Here is a 16,574-nt window from a genome sequence, read left to right on the forward strand (position 1 = left end):
GGGGGGCAAACTAGCAGGCTATTTAATAAAAGTAGCTCTGGGTAATGTGCATAGTTTTGCTTATCTCTGTATTTTTTTATGACTTAAATAATTAAAATACACACATGTTCTGCACAGTTCATGGCACACTGTGGATGCTCAATCCTCGCAGCAATTCGTACCCTGCTCACATCTGCCCAGTGAAAGCCAGTGCCTAGTTCTAGCTCTGCGGGAAGGAGAGCTTTTCAGAGCTGCTCCCATCTTCACCCCTTCCCTTGGGCCCACGCTAGTCAATTCAATCCATGTAAGTCAGGAGCAGTTTATTTATGGATTTGTTGCGGCAGCAGTCTCCGAACCTTGTTATTCCTCAAAACGGCCGGGGAAACTGTGTTGTGGCAAAGCACAAATTTTAAGTCTTATACGTGTGTATTTTGATTCAGTAGATCTGAACTGGGACCTGAAAATACACATTTTTTTAAAACCCACAACAGCTGTTCGGATAATCATACTTAGAAAACCATGAAAAAAATAATCTTTCATATTTTATTCCATTTTGATGTTATATAAAATTAATGTGCTGACATTTTTAAATGCTCTTTTTGTTCAGTTTGCTTTTGTAAATGATATAGAAGAGTGAGTAGGTGGGGCTGATAAGAAAGGAATTTCAAAGTTGAGGTTGGTTTTTGTGTGGGGGGGAGTGAGTTTTAGTTTGAACACAATATTCTCCTCATTTAAAATTCCCTGAATCACTTGGCTGATCAACTGGAAGTTGACACTGAGAGATCAGTTTCGTCTTTGAAAGGGGAAGTTCATGCTTTTTGTTGGTGGAACTTCACAAGCCTAAGTGTCACCAGATATATCTTCCTAAGAGATATTGGGGGGGGGGCGCACCTGAACTGACTTGATTATTTATGATTATTTGGACCAGAGAAATATTTTCATGAAATTCACCTCAATGACTATCCATGTTTTGACAGCAAGATCACTTAAAAATTCAAAATAAATATTGCAAAGAAGCAATTCAGAGATTGCTATTTTACAAATGATGAAAATGTAATAATCGAGGGTAATAATGATAGGTTAATAGCATTTGTGCCCATTTGCATATATTATATTAATTATTTTTCCAGATGCTTCTGTTGGTCATGGAGATATTCTGATACATGAAGCCAGATGCAATTGTAAGAAACAAAAATAGGGGTGGTGCCTGTGGCTCAAGGAGTAGGGCACCAGCCCCGTGTACCAGAGGTGGCGGGTTCAAACCCAGCCCCAGCCAAAAAAAAAAAAAAAAAAAAAGAAAGAAAAGAAAAAAGAAACAAAAATAAAATTGCAAAGGAAAACACAAAGTTAAATATTTTTTATGTTCTGTTTTTTAATTTCTTTTGCTATCTAATTTAATTCTAAGGCTAATTAAATAATAATGCAAATTTTGAAAAATGTGAAGATTTCACTTAAAGAAAAATATTCCACATGGGCCTACGAGGTATATGGCATATTTCTATTAAATATGTTTCTGTTGGCTCGGCGCCTATAGCTCAACCTGCTAAGGCGCCAGCCACCTACACCTAAGGTGGCGGGTTTGAATCCCCAGCCCGGACCCGCCAAACAACAAGGACGGCTGCAACCAAAAAATAGTGGGGCGTTGTGGCGGGCGCCTGTGGTCCCAGCTACTTGGGAGGCTGAGGCAGGAGACTCACTTGAGCCCAGGAGTTGGAGGTTGCTGTGAGCTGTAATGCCACGGCACTCTACCCAGGGGGACAGCTTGAAGCTCTGTCTCAAAAAAAAAAAAAAAAAGGTTTCTGTTAAAAAAAAAAAATCTCCCTTTTTTTTTGGTCCCCAGTGTATTTGGAAGACCTCTGTAGAAGTTAAATGAACAAGAGTTAGCTAAGGTTATTAAAGGGCAAATTTTACCTGGAGTGCTTACTGGAAATTAAGATGCTGTCACTTTCTTCTCCCCCTTGAAAATTATTTTAAAATAAAGCATTCATTTAAACATACAGATGATATAACCAATTTCCTTTTGGCAAAAACCAAAGAATAATTTTCAATTTTGTTGTTTTGCCTTACTCTTTTTTATTTCGATAACTGATGTCCTGAGCTTATTTTTGATTGTATGTTTCTCTCTATATCATATCTCAAAAAGTTTCTTTTTATGACCTCCTGAAATATTGCAGGGCAAATTCAAACATGTCCCAAGCAGGCACTGAAGTTTTAATGCATTTTATGGAAATCAGCCTCAGCCTCAGCAATATAACATTTATTTGTCCGGAAGGATATTAGTGGAATTCTCTTCGATTTACCACTCGGTAAGCAAATTGTTTCTGTACTACAAGAATGTAGAATAATTTGCATTTTTCTATTTACTTAATTAGTTTATCAATGGCATAGATGAATTATAAAATGCATATTGTACATCTGAATCTCCATTGGGGAGTAAGCACCTCAGATAAGCTTATTTAACACCATAATGATGTCCAAATGGACTTTTAATAATAAGTCCTTTTTGAAATCCAAAACAATGTTATTTTTACCACTTCCATTAATGATGTCTTGACACAGATTAAATAAAAAGGCTTGCTTCCTGTGTTTGTAATTCTAACCCACTACTTAGAACAATGCATGACACAAAATTAGCAATAAATATACATATGTTGAATCAATATATTGCAATCATTATTATGTTCTCTTCTACAAATAATAGTTACAAGGAAGTTCTAGCATTATCTGTTTTTTCAGGTACAGAAGAAATTTATGTAATTCATTGACAACATGCAGAAAGTGAAATGACAATTATGGAATTGTCAATATGTACAAAGTGAATGCTATAAACATTCAAAGTAGAAGTGGAGAATTCATTATCTAATTTATAGAAATGAACTACATAATTAATTTATTTAAGAACATGACTTTATATACAAGTGGACAATTTTAGATTTACCTACACATGTACTGATTCCAGTTCCACTTGATAAAAGATACCATTGTTCCTATTACTTCTTAATTACAACAAATCACTCACATGGTTGGGTGTTTCTCCCATTTAATCTTTTCAAGGAAATGTCTATTTATTCCAGACACGTGGTATTTAAAATTCTTAATTTCAATACTTGAGATTATTCCCTAGAGTTAAATAGTGTACTGAAACTACTTTCTAACTTGGGGAACTCTATTTTATTTAGCTGAGACTCTCATTTAATTTTATCGTGTAGACTAGAAGTTGGCAAACTACTGCTCAGGGGCCAAATCGGGCTGCAGCTGTTTTTGTGTGGCCCATAAGCTAAGATTGTTTTTCACATTTTAAATTATTAAAAAAAAGCAAAGGACACGGTAAAAGGAAATCATAGAAAATCCATCTTACAGCTTCTATACACAAAGTTCTATGAGAACACAGCCTCGTTTATTTATTCACATCTTGTCTATCACGACTTTCACACTACAAGGACAGAGCTGAGAAGTTACAACAGAGACAACATGGTCAATAAAGACTTCAATGTTTACCATTTAGCCCTTTATGGAAAAGGCTTGCCAACTCCTCCTGTAGGGCTAAAATTTCTTAAGGATGTATGAAAATAAGAGGTTGAACAAACAAGTTTGCAAACTCATCCTAGGTAATATGCTACGTACCTCATTGCTAAGTGTCACTGTGGTCACTCTCAAAGTACTCCCCTATGGACGCTATGCACCAATGCCAGTGCCTAGTCCACCCTTTAAAGTATTTTTTCTAGAAAATGGGAACTTAGATTGTCAGACCTCCTACAATGACAGCTCTGATGGGCATTCCAGAAAAGGATTTCCAAAATTGCTTTGAAGGGTGCAATAGACCCAGCATTGGTGCATAGCTTCCTTAGGGGAGTACTTTGAAGGTGAACATAGTGATATTTAGCAATGAGGTATGTAGGATTTTGGGGGGATGAGCTCATCAACTTAACTGTCCAACTATAATACACCTTTGGTCTCATTTCTTCTGTTTTATTTACTTCAAGGGAAATTTATGATTTATTTACAATTATTCTACCCATACTATGTTTAAAAATAATTCATTGAAAAAATCCAAAAGTTGAACAAAATATAATGATTAGCTAAATGGTAGAACATTTTTACAGTAGAAGCCAATAAAATCAGCGGGAGAACACTTGATCATACTAGACCATCAGAAGCGCCTAGAAGAGTGATAGGAATTGTCCCCCCCTCCTTTTTTAATAACTCTTCTTCTGAATTCTCCCTCTCTATTTACCCCTACTCCAAAACAGTTTTGCTTCATCTTATGAGATACTGTGGGATACTACCTTACTAATATTGCTCAAAGATAGTGAACGTGTGGAAACTGATAAAACAAAGTAGGTCAGTGCCACGTGGTCTGGACAGCTCAGGCAACAGAACATCTTCACTGCAGGAACACAGGAAGGGAGAGTCTGTGATAAGATGGGTGTCTGGCCTTGTTGAGATTCCAGACAAGAGCAAAGGAGGCAGAACCCCAGGACAGCTCAGAGTTCAGGGAGGTTGCAACAGAGATGGAAGGAAGGGCTTCACAGCCTATGGATGAGCTCTGGGTGGAGTAAGTCATAAGCAAATCATCAGAAGTAAGGACCACGGCAGAAACCATTTTCAGTCACTGGAATTTTTATACAAATGATTTCTGGCCATGTGAATAGATTTTGGTATATTGTGATATTGTATTTTTTTAATTTTTAAATTTCAGACTAATATGAGGTTACATACGATTAGGTTATATTGTTTGCATTTGTGAAGTCCAAGCTGTAGTGCAGTGTTTTACCCGGGAAGTCTGCTATGTACCTGTGCATTGTACTCACTGGGTAGGGACTTACTGAACCTCCGCCCATTCTCAAATTCATTTGAATTTTTGTCTCCTGTGGGCCTATAGTTGTTAATCTACTGGTTTCAACTTAGTACTGAGTGTATGAGATGCTTGTTTTTCCATTCTTATGATGTTTTACTTAGGAGAATGTTCTCTAAATCCTTCTAAGTTGTTACGAAAGAGATAAAATATCTTTTTTAATGGCTGGATAGTATTCCAAGGTATACATATGCCACAGTTGATTATTCCAGTCATGGGTATTTGGATCGTTTGCACATCTTTGTGATTGTGAATTGAGTGGCTATAAACATTGGAGTTCAAGGGTCCTTAGGATAAAATGCCTTTTTTTTTCTTTTGGGTAGATACTTAGCAATGGGATTGTAGGATCAAATGGAGCATCTACTTTTAGATCTTGGAAGAAAGAAAAAAATTAAGCAATGTGAAATATTTCTATAGTTAGAGCGCCAGCCACATACACCAGAGATAGTGGGTTTAAACCTGGCCCAGGTCAACTAAACATCTACAACTACAACAAAAAAAATAGCCAGGTGTTGTGACAGGTGCCTATAATCCCAATACTTGGGAAGCTGAGGCAAGAAAATCATGTGAGCCCAAGAGTTGGAGGTTGCTGTGAGCCACGATGCCACAGCACTCTACCGAGGGAGACACAGTGAGACTCTGTTTAAAAAAAATTAATTAGTTAATTAAATAGACAGTAAAATAAATTATTGTCTAAAGTGCTAGACAATAAAAAGGCATTTGTAGTTGGGGTTTTATTTGTTCTTTAAGTTGAGGAGCCTTTAAATGTTTGGAATTTAATTAAAAAAAAAAATAGACGTAAAACACTGGTCTGAAGTAAAGTATACCTGTAGTGGTAATGTTAAAAAAGCAATTAAACAAATAACCAGTTAAGGAGAAAAGGTTATTAATCATAATGATTGCCTTGGTAACTAATTATTATGGTTTTCTTTTTCTGATAGGAGAGTGGAAAGATTGAAAAAAAATCCCTCCCATTATTTTATGTTGTCCCTTACCTGAATCACAATAAAGGATATAGCAAAATTTCACTCATGTAAGAATTTTTTTTTCTTTCTGAAAATACCATGGCATATTGTTCTAGAAAATAAATGTACACCACCGAATAATAAGAGTATAATGTAAAGTTAGAAGGAGAAAAGAAACGGAAGTTAAATAAAAAACTATGTTCTTTGTTCTATGTTAAGACACAATTAAATGTGAAAAATTTTCAGAATGCCTGTGAAACGCCCATAAAGTCCAATGGCATTTCCTAGGGAAACAAGGACCAGTTTTATTAAAGTCTTAAGTTTTCCAATGGAAGTACACTGCAGCGCCCCCACATCGGCTCAGCCTGTACTTCTAGGAAGACCTTTCTCTGTCTCAGCTACAACTCCCATGATGTCTTTTCTTCTGGAAGATGGAAAAGTGAACCTCAGTAAGTCTCTGGAGGAACTGAATTGTCAAAGAATAAATTTTACTGGATAAAGTTAAACAGGCAAGGAAAAGTTTATTCAAGATTATTGCAATACGGAAGAAAGATTAAACTTAACTCCTTGAAATAAAAGGCAAGAGAGTTTTTAAGTGCTGGGATGAGCTGCTGGAAGTATGGAGGACTTTAGAAGCAAGGCTGGTCAGCGTGATTGGGCCATTTGTATTTGCTGATTGGCGCTTATGGAAGTCAGGCTCCTACACTTCCACAGACTCTGGGAAAGAGGGCCTCCATCATTCCTGATGACCGCAAATCATGAGAATCGTTCCCAGGTTCTTGAGAAAGACATTACTGGGTTATGGAAGACTTTCATCTTAAAGAAGCAGAGAAATAATTTACAATTCAAAGTTTTCTAAAGTAAATGTTGTAAGTAAAGGAATGTCAAGGGTTTGTAATTTGAAGGAGATCTGTTTCAAGTGTAGTCAAGCTGAGGGGAACATTGACACTGCCTTGGTTAGGGGCCTCTTGTGACCTATCAGTACAGCAACACTTAGGCTACCAGTTTATTACAGTGGAAAAATCACCCAGTAGAACACAGGCAAGTATGGAGTTGGAGGTGACTCGTGCTGGCCTAGTGCCTTGGTGCCTGACTCCTTCTGATGGTTTCTTCGCATTTGTTAAGAAGCAATGTCAGGAGTCGAATTTAACCCCAGCGTATGAGAAATGCTGATAATAGAAGATGACACTATTTGATATTCAGAGGCAGAAAACCAAAGCTGTATTCTGACTCTAATCGTCAACATACATTTTGTTTTGTTTTTATAGCTCCATGGTTCAAAGCAGGAGCATTAGAATCCAGGTATTTTAATTTTCACAGTTTCTGATTGATTTAGAGAACCCTTTAAACAATCTTCCTTATTAAATAGTATCTGAATTTTAACCTCAGATGCTTTTAATGAACTTTGATCGACAGTCCTACAAATAAGTTTTCTCAGTGTAAACGATTATTAAGAGCTCTGCCTACGAGTTTATTTAAGATCCCACTTAATAAATATAAGGACAGGTGATTACCAGGTTATGGACAAGGCATGTTCCTGGGAACATCTTTATGTCTGATTGACATGTAAGTTGGACCCCCTGATGAACAGTGCCCATATAGTAATAATAAAAGTAACAATAATAACAATATTAGAAGGGCACAACACAAATGTGGTAATAATTCTAATATAGCATTGTAATAATAATAATACTCCTATTGTAAGACTATGTTGCAGAAACTATTGTGCTATTTCTTTTCATTAAAACGAACAGAACATAAAAACAAATTCATACAAAATGTTTACATAGGAAATTGGAGAAACTTCGAAAACCAACATAAAAAGTTAGCAGTCATCTAAGGTTGCATTAACGCTATGCTAAGAGGAATGTCATGCTGCTTTTGGCCTTCTAACCACGTCAGTAATAACTTTCCCATTTCAAAGCCACTGGGCTGCTTAGTAATAACTGATGCTCTCATTGGCCCACTCCTTGTCACATGTTCCATTATTCTTACTTTATACTTTATAATTGTGCCCATAGTTGAGTGACTAAAGTCTAATTCTTTTCCAGTGAATGATGGCATCCGGCCTTAACACTGAATTATTTCTGCTTTCATTTCCACTGTAACCACATTTCTTTTCACTGCAGGCTCACCTGGACTTGCAGGGACTTTCGCTTTGGACACACGGTCATCAGGAGTGAACAAAAACTCACAAAATTGAATAAAAAAAGACAAAAACTGATGCTGTGCATAAGCGAATGTCTAAGCAATGAGAAGAGCCATTAGCATCAAGAGGCCACGCCAAGGAACCACTTACCCGTGTGGATTGCTTATATGTGCAGAGGAAAACAGTTCCTAAAGGGTTAACATAATTATTTAATTCTGAATTGTCCTTTTGAGGATCCTTGGGAGCCCATTTGAAAATATGGACTGCCCTGCGTCAATTGTCCATAACCTGGGACCTGTCTGTAGTCAGTGTCAGGAAAAACTGCCTCCTGAGGAATTAGTTGGCTATCACTCTTTAATAAAAAGAAGTTTCCAATTCTTTTTATTGAGACACCATAATTAAAAGAATAATAATAATTAATCTTTAGGCTCCTGGAGCTATATTTATGGGTAGGAATCCCAGCCACAACACTTACGGCTGTATATCCTAAGCTTAGTGACTTCATTGTGTGCTTGTTTCTTCTGATTATCTAAAATAAAGTCACCAGTAGAACTCACTCAACAGGACTATCCTGACAACAACACGAATTAGTGAGTGGAAACTCTCCAACTTGGTAACCCGGTACATTGTAAACCTGCTCCATGGTAAACTCATATATCTACCATCATTTTTTTCTCTTTCTTTCTCTCTTCTCTCTTCCTTCTTTTGCCCCTTTTCTTCCTTCCCTTTCTCCTTCTAACTCTCTTTTGTTTTACTTGAGCTGTAAGAAAATTCAGTGCTTCCCCTTAGCGACTACACAGATTCTCCCATAAAGTACCTGGAAAAGGCCCAACTCACACTAAATGCTAAGTAGGTGTTGCTGTTGATATTATTTTTTGTATTCCTAACACTGGTGTTTCCTGCGTGGACTCAGATTTTACTGCTCACATTTTATGTGTTCTTTATTACGGGTTCCTCAAGCATTTCACAAGAGTTCAAAGTAAAATAAATATAAAATAAACTATAGCAGAAAATAATCCTCCAAGGGTGAGAGGTCAGAAATAACCATCTGAGATACTATAAAACTGTACGAGGCACTAAAAAACTCAGAGGCCCTGATCTTTTGAAGTTTGCACATTAAGAAGAACCCTTGATAAAACTAAATATAACATGCTGCTCCTAACACAGAAACTGAGGTCCTAGAACATTTAAAAAAAATAAATTTCAGAAGCATATTGCACAAAGTTTATTGTCAATCTTTGAGCGTAGGTGTCCACAGGCTCAACTTTCTGTATATTATTTTAAATGAAATATTTTTTTTAACTAATAAAAAGCATTAAAAATGTATGACAGAACAATGGCATCTTAAGGATATTGAATAAAACAGAGAAGATATAGATTCTAATTACAGTCCTGCCAATAGGTAATTTGCTATGAATTCTCAGGCAAGACACTTTCTCTCTTTGTATCTCATTTTTATGTCAAACAATGATAACAACACCTGTTCTGCTTACCCAAAGGGATCTTGTGAAACTCAAGGAAGATGATAAATTTGAAAACCGTGGCAGTACACAATACAAACACATGCAGTATACTAACATAACTAGTAGTGTAACCAGGAGATTACATTTTCAAAATGTTATAAATCAGTTGCAGTATCTTAAAGATCTACAACTTTAAAGCAAACAGATGAGGGAGGCATCTATGGCTGAAAAGGGTAGGGTGCCAGCCCCATATGCCAGAGGTGGCGAGTTCAAACCCAGACCTGGGCAAAAAAAATAAAAAAGCAAACAGATGAATGAGAACAGCTTTTGGAAGCCAAATTTACTATGCTGTGCTTTCTTATAGGTATGCCTCAAAATAACATCTAAAAAAGAAATTACAGAAATAAAATATCAGGTACCCAAATAGTAAGTTAAACAAAAAGGGGTTTATTATCAAAGAAGAAAAATAATAAAAATGTCAACTAAAGAAAGTATAAAATTATTCATCAAAACCATTTATGAGTAGGCTGCAACCATTAATGTTTCAGAGGTAGCATCTACTAAAGGGTTAAGAATCTCTGGGCTTGCTGCTTCATATCGTCAATGTAATTAACCTTAACAATTTTTGTCTTCTACACGCTGATCCTTAATCATGCCCATAAATGCGTTCCTTCCTCCTTGCTAAAATGGCCTTTCCACTTTTAGTTGACGAGAATGTTCATACTCTTAGAGGGAAAGATCTCTTATCTAATTGGCTGTTTTTAAAGTGTCTCTTAATTGCAACTGGTTCTTGCATGTAATTTCCATTCCACCACTTTCCCTTTTCTCAAATGCTTCCTGTTAATGGTCCCCATGCTTTATGAACTTATAATCATGTTTACGACAGTGAGAAGTTATGATCCTCTCACGGTGTTTTATAGAATTGGTGGCAATAGATTTTCTAGGTGATGAACAGCTAGAATTATAAAAATCATGAGAATTTTAAAACGTTGTGCAATTATTCAGAAAGATGATTACTACAACAAGGAAATAGTGGTCCATGGTAAAGTATGTTATACGTTGCTTCATTCTCAAGTTGAAGGGCAAAGGAAAAGGATTTTGTTTCTATCTATATTTAAACATCATAAAGGAGAAGGACTCAAAAACCAGATGCTGTCATTTGGCATCAATTATAAAATCAGAGGATTAAGAAATAGTGCAAGTATTAGAAAAATTGTTGTGAAAGGAGAAATGAAACTGAGACCAGATAATAGGGCACATTTCTGACGTATAAAGGGGCTGAGAGGGCCAGGTAAGAGGAGCCTATTAGATTTTTGTATGTTCTAATACTATAGTTCATACCCTGGAGAGGAGAAACTGGAGAAGTCTGGTGGCGCAGATGAAAACTTTTATTCTATGGTTAAGCAGAAATAAAGAGGTTAATAATTTTATTTCTCCCATGAGTAACATTTAGTGCTGTCATGTATTGGAGAAACGAGTTCACTATGAGATGGAAGATTATACACGAAAGTGAAAAATTATACAATGGTGTGCTGCAGATCTGGGCAATAGATTTCTTTTTTACCAAATAACAAAAGAAATAAACTGAAATCAGATTTTTATTCCCCAAAGAAATAAAGTACTCAACCCAATTATAGCCCAAGAATATGGGAAAGAGGAGAGGGAAGGGAAGGGAGGGGAGGGGAGGGGGGATGACGGGTGGAAGGTGGGTGATTGGTGGGATCACGCCTATGGTTCATCTTATAAGGGTGCATGTGAATCTTTCTAATTGTAGAATATAAAAGTCTTAACACAATAACTAAGAAAAAGACATGAAGGCTATCTTAACCAGCTTGATGAAAATATTTCAAATTGTATGTAAAAACAGCACACTGTACCCCATGACAGTATTAATGTACACAGCTATGATTTAATTTTTTAAAAAGTGATAATTGAAATAGAAAAAAAAAACCAAAGTGCTCAGTGCATGCATGTATGGCTACGAGGATACTAGGCTACACAGTAAGATTCGAACCAACAGTGCTTCCTCCCACTCCTTGTAAACTTTCCATGCCCCAAGAGCCCTTCTTTGCCCAGAAACTAGAAATGAAGGTGAAATACGGCATACAATTTGAGTAAACTTTAACTCACACATTATTTCCCTAATGGTTAATAAGAGTGAAGAATCCAGGTTGACTTTGTAACCCTGGATACAATGTAGATAATGACCATGAAAGAAATGATGTAAGAGCGCTTAGTAGGGGTAGGAACTGAGCGCTCACTACAGCCAGGCACCGCACAAAATGTGCTATTCTGTCATAGACATGTAGATATTGAGTGTGTCGTGGGGTCTATATTTTAAGTTGGGCGACTCTAACACTAACCTCCACATTTGGTAAAAATTCACATAAACATATATGAATAAACATATTTATTTGGTGCTGTGATAGACAAATTCGCAGAACTATAATTTTATTCATATGGGTATTATTTTTGGTTCTAACACGACACCTAATGTTCAGTTGAAAAATCAAATAGTAAAGAAATACTTTATTGCTTCCTTATCATTTTCTTTCCGTAAGCCGGAAACTTAGTTGAAACTCCACCAACGAGGTATATTATCTCTCTCTGTTGGGTCACACGGGACTCGTTTTTTTAGCACTCCAATCTAACGGACTTCTAGTGGCCTCCCTGAGCACCTCGCTGTAGACAAAGTGAATTGGGCAATTGGGAAAACCCAGCTCATTAGGAGCCAATGTGCTGTACGCAGAATTAAATTAGAGAGTCTCATCTCATCAAATTCAAGACTTCACCATAAACACAGAAAATGATGAACAAATGCCATTGTTTCATGACAGAAGATGGCTTACTCTCTTGGACTCCAGGTATAACCTTTGGGTACACAATACAACCTTCTCTTTTGATGTTTCTCTCGTTAATTCACAAGATCATCAGAGTTTTCCAAAGGTTATGGGCTAGAGTTTTATAAGGTTGTCCTGGGACTCAGCTGCTCAATATGTTTCAACTTATTTCTTCCCACGTTTCATCCAAATGCTTCTCCAAGTGTACCTCTGTGCTTAGCTTGTGTAAAGCTTGTTTCACAGCAAGGTGGGAGGAGGCTAAGGAAACAGTAGAAGTGAATCAGGGCATAGACAGAGATGTTAAATTAGAGCTTGTCCAGACCTCCATTTATTTCCCGAAATAGTTTAAATCGTTAAACTTCTGGAAAATGGGAACATGCCTTTTGTCTTTATTTTGTAACTGTTCACCAAAACCGTGATAAATTAAAGTCACTAAAAATATAATCAATGTATTTAAGAGAAAAAAATGACTAACCGCAAATGAGTTTGCTAAAATGAAAAGTTCTCAAATTGCACAAGGAGAGAATTCCAGAAAGTAAAACTATTTTTGTAAGCAAAAACGCTCGGAAGATAGCAAAGACCCTCTTCACAGAATGACTTTTTGAATGAGGAATTAGATCTGTTTTCTTAGATTCCAACAAGCAAAACTAGAACAATTTTCAGATAATTCCAGCATAATTTCCCAAACACTTTGTTGTCAGATTATTTTAGCAGAGAATCTATTCAAATGGGATAATGTTCTACAAAAAAAAAAAAATGCTTTTAGAAATGTTGTTTTTAAAATATACCTGTGGTTTGCCCACTAATCACCAAAATAGGCTCTTATTTTAACCCCTTGGTTTCTCTGCATCACAAAGTCTTATCTTGAGGTTTCCGTTGGCTGCATTTGCTGCATTTCATTGACCCTTTGCTCATTTCAGTAGGATGCACGTAAAAGCACGTGCTGTCTGCAGGGATACTTTCAGAACACATGAAGGTCCTCAGCATATTTTTCCCTACACCCAAAGCCTCTAACTGCATGTTTTGGTTTGTTTGTTGTTGTTTTTATTAATTCTAGGCCTTTGGAACATTTGTTTGCATTTTCACCTTATGATTTGTTCCATGTCTTCTATGTGGAGCATGTACCAAGTACAAAACTTGTTAGAACATAAACAAAAGTTAACTAAAAGAACTCATCTATCAGTAAAACAAACACATAAACTTGAGAGTGCTTTGAACTCAGTGCTATGTAGTTAATGTGGGCATACAAGTATTCAGCAGACTACACAGCCTACACCAGGTAATTCTGATTCAGTTTCCCAGCTTAGTATGTAGGATTGGTGAAAGCCTTGAACCAAATGTATTGTCTATGATCCTCTTCTATTTATTTTGTTCTAATTATTTTTTATATTTGTCATACACTACTTTTCTTTTGATAGGATATTGATTGCTTAAAACTGACCCTTATTATTTAGGGAAATATTTATTCTTTGCTAAATAAAGAAATGGTTATTCTTTAAGGTAGACTTTGAAGGAAGTCTACTTTAAATTGTTTCTAAAATTGACTGCATTTAAAGTAAGTAGCTTTTTATAATTCGTCAAATGCCAGAAGCTGCTGTTTACCTGATACCAGGAAACTGCTTCTCTTTCCATGTTGGTGGCCCCTGACATTCTTCTCCTTTCTCTTCTGTGTCCTTTATGTCCTCTAACTAGTCACCGTAGTGTTCTGACTATATTGTGCCAGCGGTAGGTATATTTGGTATTACTTTTGGAAAGAGAAAAGATATTTTGAAATTGAATTATGATGAAAATAATATGTGAGAAAATGGATGCTACAATACTTCCTTTGTAAAGACTAGACCCTGTTTAGAGTTGCTCCTTGACTATAGCAGGTGCCCCAAAGTGTATACACATGTTAAGAAAGTAAAAATCTACTAAAATTGTAATACTCAATATATACCAATAATGAAAGGTGAACAAGTCACGTTGAGCACCTCTCATAGCAGCAGAGGTCAAACATGACTTGAGTATTACAAATTTAATATAACTTTTTCCATTCTTAAAATGTGTAGGCATTTTTTTTGTCACTTCCTATATTCCATATCTAATTTTTACGTGGGGTGCAAATGGAATTTAGAACAACAATTATAATAGCTGATGTTCTTTAAAAACTACTTCCTGGAATCCAGACTTGTTGCATTCAGGCACATTGTAAAATAGCTAAGCTTCTGATTAGAGAGACACTACTTACTGTACAAGTAGTAATGTAGTTTATATAGTTGAGGGGGAAATGAATGGACATGAAAGAACTTAAAAAAAATTAAGAATTAAAGAAAATTAAATTGTGTAAATAGATTCTTTGTACACCTTGCCAGCCAGGGAAACATGGCTAGCAAATAGATGTAGTGAAGTGCACTGGTCTCGTAAATTCAGTCACATTTATTGCACATCTAGTATGCCCAGGGACTATACTTTGGTACTATGTATTGGATAGAAAAATAGATAAGATAGAATCCCTTTTCTCAAGGATGACACAAAATGACAGAGATGGGTAGAATAATAACTCTATGCTCTATAATAAGCATAGAAAGGGAGATATGAGGATGACATCAGAACTCCATGTTCAAGGATGAGTAAGAGTTTTTCAAGTGTATCAGGCTAACGAAAAACAGTCCAGGGAGAGAAACTAGCATAACCACAAGGAGATATCACCTAACTCCAGTGAGAATGGCTTTTATGAAAAAATTCCAAAACAACAGATGCTGGCATGGATGTGGAGAGAAAGGAACTCTTATAAACTATTGATGGGACTGGAAACTAGTATAATCTGTATGGAAAGTCACATGGAGATACATCAGTGACCTAAAAGTAAATCTACAATTTGATTCAGCAATCCCACTACTAGGAATTTACCCAAAGAAAAAGAAGTCTTTCATCAAAAGACACGCATACTCACTTGTTTATCACAGCACAATTCACAACTGCAAAGATGTAGAATCCACCCAAGTTCCTAGTGAGTGGACTGATACATGTGGTGTATGTGTACTATGGAGTCCTACTCAGCCATAAATAATGGTGAAGGAAGACCTTTTGTAACAATCTGGATGGAACTGGAGACCATCCTTCTATGTGATGTATCACAAGAATAGAAAGACAGACACCATTCACTATTAAATTGGAATACAGGGTCAACACTGATGTGCATGTCCGGTAGTAAAACTTAATGGAAAGAGAGCAGGTGAAGGGGGCAGAAAGGGAAGGATAACGCACACCTAACTGGTACAATGCACAATAACCAGGTGGTGGGCACTCTTATAGCTTTGACTCAAACTGCACAAAAGCAATTCATGTCATCAAAATATTTGTACCCTCATAACATTCTGAAATAAATAAAAATGGTCAGAGGTATCAAAAAATGAGGTCTGCAATTCTAAGCAATTTGCAGTGGCTTGACTTTAGGTATCCTATGACAAGAGGTGAGGATAAAAAAGGAGAACAATTTTCTTTAATATTTGCCTTCCATGTATGAGTAAGAACACATGAGATGCGGCTTTCTGTGCTTGACTTATTTTATTTAACATCATGTTCTCCAACTCTATCCATGTTGTTGGCGGATGTCAGTACCTCATTCCTTTTTGTGGCTACAAAATATTCCATCGTGTATATATCCCACAATTTCTTTATTCATTCGTCTGTTGATGGGCACTTAGGTTGATTCAAAATCTTGGTCATTGTGAATAGTGTAATAATAAAAACGGGGGTGCAGGGATCTTTTTAATATATTGAATTCGAAGTAGACAGAGAGTCAAATGGTGGTTACCAGAGGCTGGGAAGGGTAGTGATGGGGGCGGGGATTAAGTGGAAATGGTTAATGAATGCCAAAACAGATAGCTAGAATGAACAATGCACAACAAAGTGACCTTAATGAACAACAAGTTAGGGTATGCTTTAAAATAACTAAAAGAGTAGAAATGGAATATTCCTAGCACAAAGAAGTGATAAATGCAAAGAAATGAAGTGATGGATCCCCAAATCACCTTGATTTGTTTAATTCACATTGTATGCCTGTATCAAAACTTCACATGTAACTTATACATATATACAACTACTACGTACCCATAATAGTAATCAAAAATTTAAAAAAATTAAATTCCTAGAAAATAAAATAGAAAAAATCCAAATAAAAAGGAGATAGAAACCAACTCATGTCAGACCACAAACGCAAAAGGCCGTGTGACAGAAAGAATAGTCATTTAGCTTTGATCTGGTGAGAGATAGGAAAACCTTTGAAGGTTTCACGGTGGTAATTTTGGAAACTTAAAGAGGTAAGAAAAAGAGTAGAAA

This window comes from Otolemur garnettii, unplaced genomic scaffold, assembly GCF_000181295.1.
Source record: "Otolemur garnettii isolate 467f Iridium unplaced genomic scaffold, OtoGar3 scaffold00002, whole genome shotgun sequence".
Taxonomy (NCBI): Eukaryota; Metazoa; Chordata; class Mammalia; order Primates; family Galagidae; genus Otolemur; species Otolemur garnettii.